This window comes from Canis lupus, chromosome 1 (genome assembly GCF_011100685.1).
Source record: "Canis lupus familiaris isolate Mischka breed German Shepherd chromosome 1, alternate assembly UU_Cfam_GSD_1.0, whole genome shotgun sequence".
Lineage (NCBI taxonomy): Eukaryota > Metazoa > Chordata > Mammalia > Carnivora > Canidae > Canis > Canis lupus.
The window spans coordinates 76,944,094-76,958,097 of record NC_049222.1 but is presented as its reverse complement, the minus strand read 5'-3'; the positions used below and the strand labels follow the sequence as shown (position 1 = coordinate 76,958,097).

General features: G+C 39.9%; 1 protein-coding gene and 1 long non-coding RNA gene across 13 annotated transcripts in view; one reads left to right on the top strand and one right to left on the bottom strand.

Annotated features, from left to right (window-relative positions):
• The window catches only part of RASEF (RAS and EF-hand domain containing), a 212,606-nt gene that overhangs the window by 95,311 nt on the left and 103,291 nt on the right, over nt 1-14,004 (bottom strand). For 4 of the 7 annotated variants that reach the window (XM_038526997.1, XM_038526996.1, XM_038526991.1 and 1 more), the window contains one exon: nt 6,818-6,944. The exons of 2 other annotated variants lie outside the window; for them this stretch is intronic. The gene's annotated coding sequence lies outside the window, so the exon portion shown is untranslated. Of the gene's footprint in view, nt 1-2,869; nt 2,987-6,817; nt 6,945-14,004 lie in introns of all 7 variants that reach the window. One more of the 7 variants, XM_038526993.1, reaches the window with a different exon arrangement.
• The window catches only part of LOC102155601, a 127,733-nt gene that overhangs the window by 18,280 nt on the left and 95,449 nt on the right, over nt 1-14,004 (top strand). The window lies entirely within an intron of this gene.

Genomic DNA, 14,004 nt, shown 5'->3' with positions numbered 1-14,004 from the left:
TTCCCAAAAGTCACACCCCTCTTAAAGCTTCTTTTTCTTTTTCAAAGGATGTGTATACCATTTAGATTTGCGTGTGTGTGTGTGTGTGTGTCAGATACTTTTTCTCAAATTCAGTGGCAAGTAGCTTGAAGGAAGCACTTGTCTTGGATGTCATTTCCTATCCCTTGCTGCAAACAGATCACCTAATTATTTTGAATTTATGATATTTTTTAAAGTATGCCAGCTAGACTCAATGACAGGAACTGCTCTGTCCCGTCTATTCCTAGAATACTCAGCTTTGTGATTCTAGGGAGTGAAGACTTAACCACAGAGCAATCTTTTATTTGAAACATTTTAAAGATATCTACCAATAACAACAAATAGGTACCAGAACATTATTTGATGCTTCGAGGAAAATAAAACTGCTTCCAGCAAACCACAGCCATTATTCCACCCTCCTACTTCACTACAAACTAAAAACAATAACACTAATAATTTCTAGAAGTAGAGAATCCATTGACTTCTTACAGTCATTAGGAAGTTGATTTTCTATAAATTTGATTATTTTATAGATATAAAATCAGTTTTCATGAGGCGAAATAATTGAGGCATCCTTCATGATGTTGTAAAACCTCAAACAGTAATTATTGCTGTGCACGTTACCCTTCACACTGCACCCATGCCAAACTAATATCCCCTCTACATTTGTTTTATTATTTTTATTTAAAAAAATATTTTTAGGTATTTTTGGCAAAGAAGATGCTTTAAGCAACCAAGAATGACTTAGGCTTACTAACGACCTCATGGTGAACTAAATGTGCTGGGTGTTATGAGAGATGTAAAGAAATAGACTTAATCCCTTAAAATCCTCTTTTTTTTTTTTTTTTTTTTTTTTTTTTTTTTTTTACAAGATGCCCATTCAGAGCTCACGAACATATTTGCTAAAATATACCAGGGAATTTAGTTCCTCACCATGTGGACTTCACCCTAAGATTGCCTGAGTGTCCCTATGATGTGACAGCTGGCTTTCCCCACAAGAAATAATGAAAAAGGGGAAGAATTTTATCACCTACTCTGTGATGTGAGATGCTATCATTTCTGCTGTGTTCTGTTGGTCTCACAGACCAAGGCTAATATAATAGTGTTGGAAGGGATGATACAGGGCTGAATTCCAGAAGCTGGGAATCCTTGGGGGCTATTTTGGGAGCTGGCTACTGCAATGATAGAATATTATCTATCTAATATTAACTGTGATCAAATTTTAAGAGTCATTAAAATGGGCATTTTATCACATCCCTAGACTTGCTTAAGGCCCAGGAATGCAGTAAGAAAAAATAGATATATCTGACTAATAAGTGGTGAGTATTGCAGTAGAAGCAACATTACAGGGAGGAACACTGAAGACAAAAAATAAAAAGGCCATCCTGCTATGAACTGAATTATAATTCTCCAAAATTCATATGTTGAAGCACTAACTCCCACTGACATGGTATTTGGAAATGGGGCCGTTGGGAAACAAATGGGTTCAGATTAGGTCATGAAGACGAGGCCTTATGATAGGAATAGTGCTCCTATAAGAAGAGACTCCAGAGAGTTTGCTTGGCTCCCCCTCTTCCCCATCATGTGAGAATACTGCACAAAGGCAACCATCTGCAAGCTAGGAAAAGAGAGTTCTCACCAGAATCCCATGCTGCCATACTTATCTTGAACTTCCCAGCCTCCAAGACTATGAGAAATAAAATTATGTTGTTTAAACCACCCAACCTTTGGCATTTTGTTATGGTAGCCTGTGCAGAGCATACACACTCTAAGAAGTAGGTTAGCATATGCTAGACTATACTGTAAGGCTATGTTGTAAGGGAGCAATGGTTCAGAGTACACCATTTCTGTGTACTATATTATACGTTTGACTTTATTCAACATTAGTGAAGCTAGTCCCATGCCCTGGCATAAGTGAGACTCTCCCTCAGATTGGTAAATGTAGGGCCTCTTGGAAGATAGCCTCCATTGGAAGACTGGTCTGTGAGTTCTAATATCCTGGGGAAGGGCAATTATGATTTGAGGGTGTAAGAAGAAATGCTGACCAGAGAGAAAAGAAAGATAGCAGTGCAAGAACCACGAGTTGACGAATGTCAGTGTCAGGACCAGCTGTAATCAGTCAACTACTACCCTGGGAGGTAGCTGTGCAAGGGAGTTGAAGACACTAAACACCAATAGGACAATCTTGAGATCTCAGTCTTGGGGTACACTGCTTAGATGTGAGGTATTGAGCTCATTTTCCCTCATAGAACTCCATTGACTTCAGTGGAGATCTGGCTTCATAAGCATCACTGCTGCAGGGGACCCTGGCATCATCCCTTGGGGCAGCAGGAAGCAATGACAATAGTGGACTCATGAGCTTCCAGTTTCTCCACATGGGAGAAGCTAGATAGACTACCTCCTCCTTCAATCATGTAAGCCTCACTAATTAGCCTGTTCCAGGATAATTAGGAGGCAGCCCAAAGAGGAGGAAAATGGATTTCTTATATATGAGAATGGCTAAAATGAGCAATTAATTAGAAATGTGAATAGTTATGACCATATTTTAATTCCAAGTTTGGAGGAGTGCGTACCAGACTCTACATAATATACCCTTGGTATATATATCCCTCTAGGCAAACAACTCTTCTGTCAGGTGCTTGGATAAGTCTCTTCTATTCATATTTTCATTTATCAAGGATTTACTCTTTTAAGAATCTATACAGATTCCTTTTGGCCTACCATATCATTGTCTACATTATAGACTACATTTAAGGTGCCCTTAAAATGACGAACTGAAATGGATAATTAACTCAGGGTTCATTTTCATCAGGCAACTGGATAAAAAAGGGATAATCTGCAATTTCCCTACCCTCTTTGGCTTATTCCTATAGAGCTTAGGTCTAGATATTTGAGCCGGTGGCAGCTTCTTGCCAATGCATGGATTCCTGTATTGGTTACCTGTTGGCCTCCATTCACATTGAGATACCTGTAGAGTTTAAGTAAAAGCTTTAATAGGAGTTTTTCATAAATTTATACACTCAGTTTCCCCTCTCCTAGCTAGCAGGTCAAGAGGTGATATATCTATATGAAGAAACATTAGCTTCATATTTAACTAAACAGAGTGGAAAGGATGCTTCAGTGGAATTTTGCTGTTAGAAAGAAGACACATAGCAACTCAAATCACATTGTGCTTTGCTCAAGTCTTACTTTCCTAGAGATAGAGCTTTGTCTACTATGTCCCCCACATCAACTTGGTTAAGTACCATGAACTTTAAATATCTAAACAAGTGTAGTCTTACCTAGAATTTCATAGACCTTTCTGATCATGAGAGTTATTTTATTTATTTTTTTAAGATTTATTTATTTATTCATGATAGACACAGAGAGAGAGAGAGAGAGAGAGAGAGAGAGAGAGAGAGGCAGAGACACAGGAGGAGGGAGGAGCAGGCTCCATGCCAGGAGCCAGACATGGGACTCAATCCCGGGACTCCAGAATTGCGCCCTGGGCCAAAGACAGGCGCTAAACCACTGAGCCACCCAGGGATCCCCGAGAGTTATTTTAAAAGGCACTAAAGATAATATAAACCAGATTTCCATGATCAGAGTTCAAACAAAGCTCAAATGTTTTTGCTGCTTTCATGTAAGTATTTTTTTTAAAGATTTTATTTATTTATTTGAGAGAGAGAGTATGAGCAGGGGGAGAGGAAGATGGAGAAACAGACTCCCCACTAAGCAGGGAGCCCAACTCGGAGCTTGATCCCAGGACCCCAGGGCCAGGACCCAAGCCGAAGGCAGACACCTACCTGACTGAGCCACCCAGGGGTCCCATCATTTAAGTATTTTTAAGTATCAGAATCAAGAAATAGAATAAAAAGTTTTCTAAATGAAAAACTATATGAGAAATCATTGTCAAACTTTTGCAAGAGCAAAAATAGCTTCAGCTTTCATAAGAGAGAAGGGCTTGTAATATAAACATCTACACGGATATAATAATAACTATATCTTAACTTGTTTATATTCTTTATATTCTATGCTATTAATCTTTTTTCTTCTTTTGTTTAAACTCTAAAGTCACCTTAGTTTATCACCTTTCAAGCTAATGAGGCAAAAATCACCCCCAGGGTCTTCTAGAGTCTTATTTCCAGAAACCACCATAACTTACCTGCCTTGCTTCTCCAGGGAAGCAGATAAGCACTCTGGATGCCTCTGCTTGGCTTGCCTGGAAGCCAGCAGTAGAAGCCCATATGAAAGGGTGCATTTTGGGATGCCAGGGTAGCTTAGTGTTTGAGCGTCTGCCTTTGGCTCAGGTCATGATCCCGGGGTCCTGGGATCGAGTCCTGCATTGGGCTCCTCACAGAGAGCCTGCTTCTCCTTCTGCCCCTCTCTGTGTCTCTCATGATAAATAAATAACATCTTTTTTTTAAAAGGGGGTGCATTTCTAGCAGCAGGAATGGCATTTCTTGTCTTTTACTCCCTTTCTCTTTTCTAAAAGAAACAGGACATTCTTAAGACATGGAAGGCTCATGAGACAGATGTAGGTGCTGGAGTCAGCGGTGCTGGTTCTGTGTCCTTGTCTCTGATGCATTCCATGACCTCCACATAGAAGGCACATAGAAGGCAAACATACTTAGATTTAGGGTACCCCTATCTACTTATGTTGCATATTAAAGATTAAAACAGTTTTCCTGGGCACCTGGGCGGTTCAGTCGGTTAAGTGTCTGCCATCAGCTCAGGTCATGATCACAGGGTCCTGGGGTCGAGCCCCATGTAGGGCTCCCTGCTTAGCAGGGATTCTACTTCTCCCTTTGCCCTCTACCCCTCCCCACTGCTTGTTCTCTCTCTCTCTCTCTACTACTCTCTCTCAAATAAATAAAATCTTTTAAGAGAAATAGAAAAATAAAACAGCTTTCCTGCCGGGGAAAATATAGCATAGGCTGTGCAGCCAGATAACTTGGTGCGGAGGTCCACAGTGCCATTTACTAATTAGGCAAATTTGGACAAGTTAATTCCTGTGAGCCCCAGTTTCCCTTCAGGGAAAAAAAATGGGAATAATTGTTTATCATTTAGAGTTATTATGGCATTAAATATATGTGTCTGTGAAAGTGCTAATCCAATAGAAGGCAGTATTATTAAAGAGGTGGCATATTGCTGGATTTCCCAGCTGTTACTCCATCCACCATTTTTCAGCAGTGGTGGTCGTCACTATTTTGTGCAATTGTTGATGCTGCTAGTGTCATTTGCTATTCCGAAGTTCTCTTCCATCACAGCTGTTTGTAGTGAGTGTTGCTCAGTTGCTGATACTCATTAAGTCTAATGGAGAGAACACTTGTTGGTCAGATGATCTGGGATCTGACCCCAGCCCTGCCATTGCCCAGCTGTGTAAGCTTGGGCAAGTCACAGCACCTCTCTGGTCTTGATAATATCCTCATTATTTAAACAAATGTTTGGATTAGAGGGATCTTTAAGGTTTTCTTCAGCTCAAAAATTATAAATCTATAATTTAGAAGTTATATGCAAGTTTTTAATATTGCCTTAAATGCCTCAACTATAGAATGGGCAATGGCCATTTTTTTTAATGGTTGTAAAACTTTTTGACATTCCTCCAGTTGAGAGGTAAGATCTACGTGCCCTCCCCTATAAAACTGGACACACTTATTCACTACTCCCATCAGTAGAGTACAGAGGAAATGTTATTAAATGAATTCCAAGGTTAGTTCATACAGAGTGATGCAGCTTCCACCTTGCTTCCTGGGGATATATTTGCTAGAGCCCTGAGCTGCCATGTAGGAAATACCACTGTCTTGGGGCTGCCATGCGGTAAGACCATAGGGAAAGGCCATGTGTAAGCTCTTCAGTGATCAGTATCAGCTCAATACAGAGTTCAAGTCATCCCTATCCAGATGTCAAACATGTAAGAGAGCCTCCAGATGATTCTAGGCCCTCTCAGTCTTCCCAGCTGAGGCCCCAGACATTGTAGAACAGAGATGAGCTATCGTTCCCATTCATTGTTCAAATTCATACACCACAGAATCTATGAATGTAATAAAATGGTCATTTTATACCACTTGATTTCAGGGTGGTTTGATACACAGAAATGGTAACTGGAAGAAAGGCTAATAACATTATATTATATAAATATATAACAGGTTGTCCTCCATGTCCTTTGCAGCTGTGTAATTTTGAGTTAGAAGAAAGTGGAGAAACTGGTCATGAGATGGGTATAAATTAAGTAAACAGTGTTGTGGCTCAGACCCTTTAGAGCATCAGCTTTAATGCCATGCCTTTCTCTGGTGAACACTCTTTGGTAAGGGAGCTTCTGTTAGGGAGGGCATGTTCTCTATGACTGCTTGGTCTTCCCCTCACCTCTTCTCACCATCCCCATTCTTGCTTACATTTGAGGGTGAAAGGAAGAAGAGGTTAGAACCATTTACTGATATGGGAAGACAGGCCCATTAGGAATGTAGAATGGTCATGGTGCTGTTATTGGAATCATATCATAAATTTGCCCTTCAGAAAAATCTTTGGTCAGACAAAATCTCACAGATCCCCAGACTGTGCATCCATTCCTTTCTGATTCATTCTATTCCAGTCAGTGTTGATGGGTCAGGTCACCTCAAAGAAGAACGCTGGCTGCTTTACCAAGACACAAAAAATGTATGAGGCAGAACCCCGGCTTCTCATTCATCCATCTACAAGAGTATATTTGTTCTTTTGGTGATTTAAATGAAGAAAAGTCCACAGACCAAACCATGGTGCCAAAGAACAATGTGACTACTTTGCTGGGGTCTGATTGCAATGCTCACAGAGGAGAGATTACCTGAGGGTTCGCAAATGGGTACTGATTTCCACCAAGCTCCTGTCTGTTATCGAGAGCAGGAGCTGAGGGCCAGCCTGTCCAGCTTAGGACACTATGTCACAATGAGATGGACAATCCGATCTCTCACCTGCAAGAGGAAACAAACAGGAATTTCTTTTCCAGCCCAGGGCTCTCTGCACAGAAAAGACAGGGCAATGAGTCAAGAATGTTAATGATTAAAATGTGCATTTTTTTCAGATGCATTATTATCATCATCGTATTAGTAGTTCTCATTTGAGTACTGCCTGAAGTGTGTCAGATCTGAGCTGTCAGATCTGTCAGATCACAGTAGTCCTACAAAATATACATTAGGATCACTACTTTACAATAAGGAAAGTGTGCACCTGGGAGTGAAATGTCTTGCTGAGGCTGCCCCTAAGGAAGTGGCAAAGCAGAGTCAAATCTAGAGGTGATGGTTCTGAAGCCTGCATTTTTACCAAAAGTACTTTTGGTTAAGAACTAAACTGGTAAAAGTCAGTCATCTGATGCAAGCACTGAGGTTCTCTGTTAATAAAATTAGGAAGAAAGACTCTGATAAACTAATGATATAAAGTGGAATTAGTTGTAAGATTCTAAAAAGAATGTCAAGTTTAGGCCTAGTAGGTTCAGTTCTAGGTTATTATTAGAATAAGATGAGTTATGAGATGTGAAGAAGTTGAGGTGTTATGAAGGGTCGAAATGCATCAACTGGAACTAGACAGGAAAATCAGATCTAACTTGTGATTAACACTGTGAATCTGTGTGATTTTTCTGCTTATTTTAACCACTGCTCATTATGGTTTAATTACCATCATATTAATGACTATTGAGTACTGTCTTAATAGGAAGATTTTATTCATCTCCCTAACAGTATCATTATCAGGAAAAATCAATAATAATCTCTCATTGCAAGTAGGGTGGTGCTAGGCACTGAATGAACACAGACTCAGATTTTCCTTCTCATAATTTATAATAGAACAGGATCTTAGAAGTCCTATCCCTCTATATATGTATGGATGTTCACACCCACAGAGAAGGGGAAGTCAAGTCCTACAATCCTCTCCAACTCTTACAACTATCCATCTCTGTGTTTTTACCTAGATCCGTATCTATACATGTTCTATCATCTGTGCATTTACTTATGATGTTTCATATTTATGCTGTAATATTTATTGCCTTTACTGCTTAGTGTCTGGTTTAAGTGCACATATACATTTCTGCTCTTTATGTGAGTGAATGCAGAGCCCACTTTTCAAACCTTGAGCTCTATCTGGGCCACAAAGCCTACAGTTTCAAGAGCAAAGAGAGCTACCTTTCTTCCACTGCAACTCTCTTAAGAATTTAGTGAAAGGCTTGACATTTAGAGAACATCATAAAGGGTCTTCGACTTTCCAGGGCACAAGAAAATGGAAAATCACAGGAGAGATCCTATCCAGGATCCATGTTATGCTAAGTGATTTTCATTTTCACTCAGCTGATCCACACTTTGAGGAAACGTTTTATAAGAGAAAGTCAAACTTAAACAGTAGCAAATTAGGAAGTAGCTATTCATTTTAAAGTAATTCTAGGCAAAGTTTGTGTTTTTGTTTTTAAGATTTATTTATTTATGAGAGAGAGAGAGAGAGAGAGAGAGAGGCAGAGACACAGGCAGAGGGAGAAACAGGCTCCAGGCAGGGAGCCTGACATGGGACTCAAACCAGGGTCTGCAGGATCAGGCCCTGGGCCAAAGGCGGCGCTAAACTGAGCCACCCGGGCTGCCCTAGGCAAAGCTTTTAAATATAAGAAGACCCCACCAAATGAGACTTGACTCACAAAATTTCAATTGACATTATTTACTGTGATATAGCCTTCATAGTCTAGTCTCAGTCATTAAGTTACCCCAAATTTACAGAGCACTGACTGTATAACACCCAGAGCCCCAAGACTTTTGGGGACTGGGCTCCAAATCTGTGATCCTGTATGCCTCCTTTAGTGCCAAAATTTATAGAATCCCCAATGCCCTAAAATTTATAAATCAGAGAGTCTTAGAAGTGCTTATCCCTGATTATACTTAGATTAACTAAGGAACCTCAAAATTGATAGTGATACAGCATTTCTTAAACTAGACTCACGTAATTTAAGTAATAGGCTCTGCATTTGTACAGCATCCATCACCTCATTTAGGATACCAAGTAATCCAACATGGCACACATAATGCTAATTTGGGAGCTTTTCATGGATTAAAAAGAGAATGTCTAGAAATTAACTAAGATTAAGCTATTGTTACTATGAGTTTGCTGTTTTGAATAAAAAGAGACTAAGATTTTTGACTTAAAGACTTCCCCAAACATATCTAAATACATCATCAAGTGAACTAAGAGCAGACTGTCAACTTTCAATGGAGAATTCTTTTCAAGGGCATGGCATTTTGATTAAAAGAGAAAGAAATATAGTATTGTCCTTCTCTCATTACTTCATTCAGAGCAGTGTTCAAGGCAAAAACACTTCAGAGCTCAAGATTGAGCTCTAAAAGAGAAAACTGAACACAAAAAAGTTTTAATTCAACTGCTTACAACAGATCACCTTTTCACTGGCTTGCAATCAACCAGACATGATGACAATATGTTCTCAGCCAGAAGTACTGTCCACTCCAAGTTCACAGAATTGCAGTTCATATTCAGTTTGTGACCATGACCATGTCCCATGGTCATGTCAACCTTTTGGCTCATCATATCTGGAGGGAGAAGTCAGCCTGCCTTGTCCTTCCTCATAGAGAGAAACCAGAGGATATGGGGGGGTGGGAAGAGTCAGGTAGGGAATCAGCACACCTGGGTCCAGGCATACAGGCTTTGTGACCTGTACCGTATCTCTTTTAATACCCAAAACTATAATGACTCTACTTGATAATTCAGGATAATATTTCTTCTCCCACAGGGAAGATAAGATGGGAAGCTAATGAAATAATGCATGTAACAAATGCCTTGTACAGTTCCTGGAATATGGGAGGGGCTCAATAAATGATAATTATCATCATTATCTCTTGTTTGTTCAAGAGTTTTATTGAATTACTGTAAATATTGGTTCAGTTACAGAAGTGGCAAAAGATCCAGTTAATGGGTTGACTTTTAAGTCTGTCGTCTGCTCTATAACTGCATGGCACTGTTTCCTTAAGGAACTCATATTTGCTTCTCCAGTTTAATGTATTGTTTTGAGTAGAAAAAATAATCTGATATCCAAACCTTTTCTATCCTGATACTATGGGATTCTTTCCCCTTCTTAAGTGCACATTTTGCCACATTACTTCATGATGAGGTTGGAAAGCTATATAGAAGCACTACTAGTTTTATGTTCTGGAAACATAGGAACATGGAGACTTCATTACAAGTCTGGGTCCAAGAAGTCTCACCATTTTGAGGCCAGCAACATTAGGTGTAGTTATTTCTCATAAGTTCTCCAGGCTCCTGATTAGACAGGCCTCAGAAAGCTGGGGGACTTTCCCGATGTTCAGGGTCTGCAGGTGTAGATATTTTAAAGCCAGGGAACCTACACTCTTGGCAGTAAGAGCAAGGTAGCCAAATACTTCTATTCTGGGGCACCTGGGTGGTTCAGTGGTTGAGTGGCTGCATTCAGCTGAAGGCACGATCCCAGGGTCCTGGGATCGAGTTTCGCATCAAGCTCCCTGCGAGGAGCCTGCTTCTCCCTCTGCCCATGTCTCTGCCTCTCTTTCTTTGTGTCTCTCATGGATAAAATCTTTAAAAAATAAAAGGGCAAAGGAGAGTGAGTGTTCAGACATGGGGTGTGTTTATGTTGGGTGTTAGTGGAGTTTGTGAGTATATTTGTATAGATGGAAGCAAAAGTCAGAAAAATCTAACATATGACAGTATCAGAATTAGAATGAAATGTGACATACATGATTATAAGAACATTTTTTCATAAGAAAGTCATTTCCCAATTATCTAAATAAATATTTATTATATCAATTGTGCTATGGCCAACTAGTAGTCCGCTAGAACTTGTTATGCTGAGATCTGATCTATAGTGAATAAAAGTCAAATTTTACTGAAAATTACCAGCTGTAGTAAGGGAATGTGCCAAAGGCCTCTACTTTTTTTGCAGCTTGTTTTCTTAAAACCAGTCCTTTACCTCTCCAAAGCTCAGTTTCCTAATCTGTAAAATGAAGATAGTAAATTTAGAGAAGTCTGTGGTGCCTGATCTAAAATTCTACCTGAAGTGGACACTGATCTGGATATGCAAGCATTAGCTTGAGAACTAGAATCTCAGAGAAGAGGCATTTGAAGTAGAGTCGGGTACTGAAAACCTCAGATACAGTCCTTTCCTGTTGGCTATTGCAAGGGAGAATGGGATAGGCAGGACCAGCGGGAATGGTAGCCTGAGGAAAGAAATACTGGGGACACATCAACATCAGGGTGCAAGGAAATGCTGCCTTCCTGGTCCTTAAGAGAATGCATTTGAGATGACATTCATACCTAAGAAAAAATATAATTCCCCCTGGAATTCAACCCACCTCAGGAAGACAGCAAGGTAATGATTGCCTGTTGCCATTCAACTATGATGTTGTTCATGTGTGTTTGAGCTCACTGCCTGTGCTGATGGCTATTCTCTCTGACCTGATACCTGACCCTGAACCCTCACCTGCTTCTAGCTAAGCTTGGCTGATCTTAGAAAGACCTTGATATTAGTCTCAAGAGATTTTACTCAGCTTTCACCATCTTGTTTTAAAACGTAAGTTTTAAGGGCACCTGGGTAGCTCAGTTGGTTGGGTGTCTGCCTTTGGCTTGGGTCATAATCCTGAGATCCTGGAATCAGGCCCCAAGTTGGGCTCCCTGCTCAGTGGAGAGACTGCTTCTCCCTCTGCCCCTCCCCCCTGCTCATGCTCTCTCACTCTCTCTTGCTCTCTCTCAAATAATTAAATAAAATATTTAATAAAATGTAGGTTTTATTATCATCCAAATAGAAGGAGGCCAATAGACCAACAGTTCCTAAGAGGTGGGGCACACCACATGACACTGGACTACAGGGGAAACAACAGAGCCTTTATGTGGTTTCCATGGGAAGGAAGGGGTGAGGCAGGGTAAGCAGGTTTAGGATTAGTTAGTTTGGATAATTTTGGTGGGCTTTAGGGTACAGGGGCTCTCCCTAGTTGTCTGATACCTAGCCCTGCAGTGATTGGGCCTGGAGTGTAAGAACAAAGTAAAGAAGGTGGGTAGGGTGTTATGGGCTTTGGATTGGTTGGTTTGCATATGAAAACCACACTTGCAGGTAAGTCCTTTACTCTTTCTGGGAACTGGAGCCCTGGAAACAGCAGTCTCTCCAGGGCCACCAAGACCCCACATGTCAAAACATCAAAATAAAAAGATCTGTCTCCAATGACCACTTTCCTCTGGCTACTCTCAGCGTTCTTTAGATGATTCTCAGGTATCACAAGACCAAAAGAAGGGAGCCTCTGTGCAGAACAGGCGAAGTCGAATACCCAAGGAATAAGGCTTTTACTTGATGTGGTCACATATATGGGAAGTACAAAACTGAACTGAGTATTTGTAGGAGACCCAAGTTTAAAACCCAGTGTCACTATTCAGTGGCCCTTGAGAATGTCACCAACACTCAAAACCTCTGTGTTTTTTTTTTAAATAGTAATAGTAATATATAACAAATGATTGTTGTAACTTAATGAGATAAGGCACTTTAAAACCATAAAGCACTAATGTAAGTTTTAGCATTTATAGTTACTTTAACAACATACAAATAGATTGGCAGAGGCAAATACTAAAGTGTTTATGGGTAAAATAATGTATCTGGGATTTGCTTTAAATCACCCTAGAAAACAAAGAAGTAGAGGAGATTGACGACACAAGATTCACAAAATATTGGTACCATTGAGGCTGAATGATGGGTACCTGGGAATTCTTTTTTTTTTTTTTTAAGATTTTATTTATTCACGAGAGACACGCACACAGAGAGAGAGAGAGAGGCAGAGAGACAGGCAGAGGGAGAAGCAGGCTCCATGCAAGGAGCTTGACGTGGGACTCGATCCCAGGACTCCAGGATCACGCCCTAGGCTGAAGGAAGGCGCTATACCACTGAGCCACCCAGGGATCCCATGAGCCACCCAGGGATCTCGGGAATTCTTTATACAATTTTGAGTACTGAATATTTTTATAACAACAAAAAAAAATGTTTTAAATACAAGTTGAGAGAGAGAAAAGGAGCATTAGACTTTAGCCATTATTGGAAAATTGCTATTACATAAAAATGCAAACTCTATTGTACATTTTTTTTTTCTATCATGAATCAAAGGCCTCTTTCCTTGGACTCCTGGATTGCTAAGGTAACTTGATCTTGTCAATGGTTCCAAATACCTCCAGGCCAAAATTGACTTAGGTTAATCAAATTCTTGTTATAATCCATTTGTGTTAAGCAATGGAATTCCTAATGGTAAAACTATAATCAACATGTTATGACTGGTTTATGATGAGAGGTCCTATCCAATTAGGAAATTTCCCAAATCAAAGGCTCTTCACTCTCAAGAGAGCTTCACTGAATAGCAGTGGAGGTTGCTTAATTAGTAAGGTTAAAACATCCTTCAGAAACAAGGTCAAGATGATATTTCTATCTGTGCCAAGTTGATGAAAGAATCCTCTAAAGACAACACTCAGAAATCTTGGTGTGAAAATTCCTGGAAGACTTACCAACAGAAGGAAAAGGAAAATATATTGATATTAATATTACCAACAGACTTTTCTTTAAGCACAATGTAAGCATTGGATTTACATAAGCATTTCCTTAAATTTTCCATAAAGCGACCAACGTTTTGGTTTGAACAAACTCTTTCCCCAAATTCATTATTCTTGTTTGAAAAAAATAAGAATCTTTAAAACAACAACCCCCTCAAAACAAAAAAGAACCCATAAACCATAATTCTAAGCCAATCAATAGAGGAAATTACAAAAGAGGTGATTCTTGGAGAGCCTTCCTTTCATGATATCTGTAAAGCCACTGAAAAGGATTGCAAGAAACACTGAGCCGGTCTGTGCAATAAACAGAGATGAACAACATAAGAGACCCTTTCCTCAAAATGCTGTCTGTATGTAATGACAAAGCATTTAATAATCAAGGTCTGCTGGAGAAAATGAGAGAGGATGAATCTGTACAGATATACTTGGTGGTATCAG